This window comes from Callospermophilus lateralis, chromosome 4 (assembly GCF_048772815.1).
Source record: "Callospermophilus lateralis isolate mCalLat2 chromosome 4, mCalLat2.hap1, whole genome shotgun sequence".
Taxonomy (NCBI): domain Eukaryota; kingdom Metazoa; phylum Chordata; class Mammalia; order Rodentia; family Sciuridae; genus Callospermophilus; species Callospermophilus lateralis.
In genome coordinates this window covers 107,924,843-107,927,878 of record NC_135308.1, presented here as the reverse complement: position 1 = coordinate 107,927,878, position 3,036 = coordinate 107,924,843, and positions in this window count along the sequence as shown.

The following is a 3,036-nucleotide window of genomic DNA, read 5'->3' as shown; positions in this document are numbered from 1 at the left end:
GCTGATTCCTTAAATTCATAAAAGGCTTCTAGGTTCTGTATGCATATAGTGATTTGTTGTTTGTTCTTAGGACTATATGTTTAGGTTAGGTACTATGGTGGTATGATGGTTAGTATGTCTTGGCTACTTTAGAAGATTGCTCCACTGAAGTTGGATACTACCCGGCAATTGGATCAGGGTGTTGGTAGTAGCTAGGTATTTAGGAGTCTTATAGACAGCCTCAAGACATTCACCTATTTGCATTTAGACAATTACACGAAATGTAAGATGTAACGCTTCAGATGAAAGTTGTGAGGTAGGGGAATGAAGGTGCTCTTAAAAAGAAAGATGGATAGAGAGATAGATTAGAGGAGAATGAAAAGAACAATAAAACTTGAAATGGGAAAGAAAGAGAGAAGAAAAAGGGGATAAAGGAACAGAGAGAGAAGAAGAAGAAAAAATAACAACAACAGCAACAACAACAAAAAATTGAAGTCTTAGAGATCCACCTTCTTCTCTTCCAGTAGGCGGAGCTGTGCCCTCTGAGCGGAGCTTCTGCTCTCTACTTGCCGATAGAAATCCCTGTAAGGCGTCTCCTGGGAGTCTCTCAGACTTGTCAATCCAGAGCCGTTTCACTTCTCCGGCCCTTACCCCCCTTCCTCCTGTCAGCCAGCCAGCCAGGTCCTGTTCCCCAGAAGTGATTCCACAGAGATCTAGTTACACTTGCAGCCCCACCGCGTGTCCCTTTTAAGCCCCAGTGCTGTGGTAAACTGGCGGCTAAGACCTTGGGAGTAACCGCTGGTGATATGGGGGGCTGGGGGTCGGGGATCCCCTCTGCTTCCCTACAGACACGACCCCTGAGAGGTCAATGAAGTTTCTTGGCTGCTTGTATCAGAATAGGGAGGGAGTCACACACCTGCTAAAGTGGATTCTGCTGAGAAGGAATTCCGTCGGCCAAACTTCAATGATGTCACCTCTCTGCTATGGCAGGCCCCAGGCTCCTTGCCGGGATGTCCGAAGGGAGGGGTGGGACTCGTCCGTCCCGGTTGGCCTCAGCTCCTGGCTTGCTACTTCATGAAGGCTTGGCTAAAGACTTCTTCCTGCCAAGCTGTGTCTCGGAGGTTAGCGGGACCCAATCACTTTGGCTCCGGGTGGGCGGACGGACCGGCAGCTGCGCCTGCGGCGCCTGAACTGCGGCTGGTGGATCTGGACCTCTGCGTCTCGTGGCAGGGTTTTGCTCATTTGGGTCACACTGACGCTTCAAAAAATCCTAGTAGCTCCCAGGTGGTCTCTCTTCAGTGGAATTTTGCTAGGAGATTCTCCGTTGGTTGAATCCAAGCGTTATCTATGCGTCTTTATGACCCTATCACTGGGGGTGTATTGAAAGCGCTGCCTCTCCGCCCACCACCATGTTGGATCCAACCAGATTAGACTTTGTATATTGGAAAACAAAGAGAAAACAGTAGAGGAAGGGGAAATCCTACCAGCATCTTCAAGGGATACTATAGCATTAACTATATACTGACTAACAGAAAATAAATTAAATACAGAATCTTTAAACATCACAAAAGCTTGTAATACTGCATTAAGCTGTACCTTTTGAGCTGATTGTTTGGGTACTAAAATGTAAAAGTTTGATCAGGGGTAACTACTGCTGCTGTACCATTATTTGACCCATCAGTGAATATATTTGGAGCATTCAAGATAGGTGTTTTTCTTGCCATTTTTGGAAAAACTACAGGATGCGAAGACCAAAAAGATAACAAAGGATTAGATGGTAAGTGATTATCAAATGAAACATTAGATTTACACATGATTATTGCCCAAGTATTTAACTCATTATCTAACTCATCAATTTGATCCATAGTATATGGAATAATAATTTTATTGGGAGAAATTCCAAACACTCCCTTTGCTGCTTTTATTCCTTTGAGTATTAATTGTCCTACAGCCTCAGGTACCTAGTAAGAATAGTGTTAGAAGAATAAGATAAATGTATCCACAATAATGGATCTTCTTGCCAAAATACTCCTGTAGGAATATTTTTTTGTTGATAGAACAATAAATAATAAATGCAAACATATCAATTCTATCCAAATGCATATTTTCCATATATGTTTCAATAATTTTTAATGCCTTTCTTGCTTCAGGCGTTAACATGTGGGGTGAATTTGGATCTGATGGACCTTTTACAATATCAAATAAAGGTCCCAACTCTCCTGTTGGTATGCCTAGATAAGGCCTTATTCAATTTGTGTCTCCTAATAACTTTTGAAAGTCGTTAAGTGATTTGAGTTGATCTACTCGTATTTGAATTTTTGGTGGACGGACCATGGTTGAGGATAATAGAACTCCTAAATAATTAATTGGAAGATGTAATTGTACTTTATCTATTGCTATCTCTAGATTATAATTTTTTAATAATTTGTAAGTGTGGCATAACATTCTAGCAATGTGTTTTTATCTTTATGTGCTAATAATAAATCATCCATATAGTGAAATATTTGTAGTTCAGGATTTTGATTTCTAAGTGGCTGGATTGCTTTGTTAACACAAATTTTGTTAACACATAGTTGGGCTGTTAGCCATCCCTTGAGACAGTACTTTCCATTCATATCTCTGATCAGGACCTTCATGATTCAGTGCAGGGATAGTAAATGCAAAACGTGGACTATCCTCAGGATGAATTGGAATTGAAAAAAAAACAATCTTTAATATCTATAGCTAAAACATACCAGGTTTTTGGCAAAGCATACAATTGGGGAGTCCCCAACTGAGCAGGTCCCATAATAACCATCTCATTATTAGTGGCTCTTAAATCTTGCAATAATCTCCATTTACCAGATTTCTTTTTAATGACAAAAATGGGAGTATTATGGGGAGATATGGAAGGTTGTATATGTCCCTCCGCTAATTGTTGTTTGACCAGGTCATGGACTGCTTGTATCTTTTCTTTAGTCAGGGGCCACTGAGGAACCCATACTGGTCTTTCTGATTTCCAAGTAATTTTTATTGCCTCAGTGACCCCTTCTGAAAACCCAATCCATGTCTATTTAT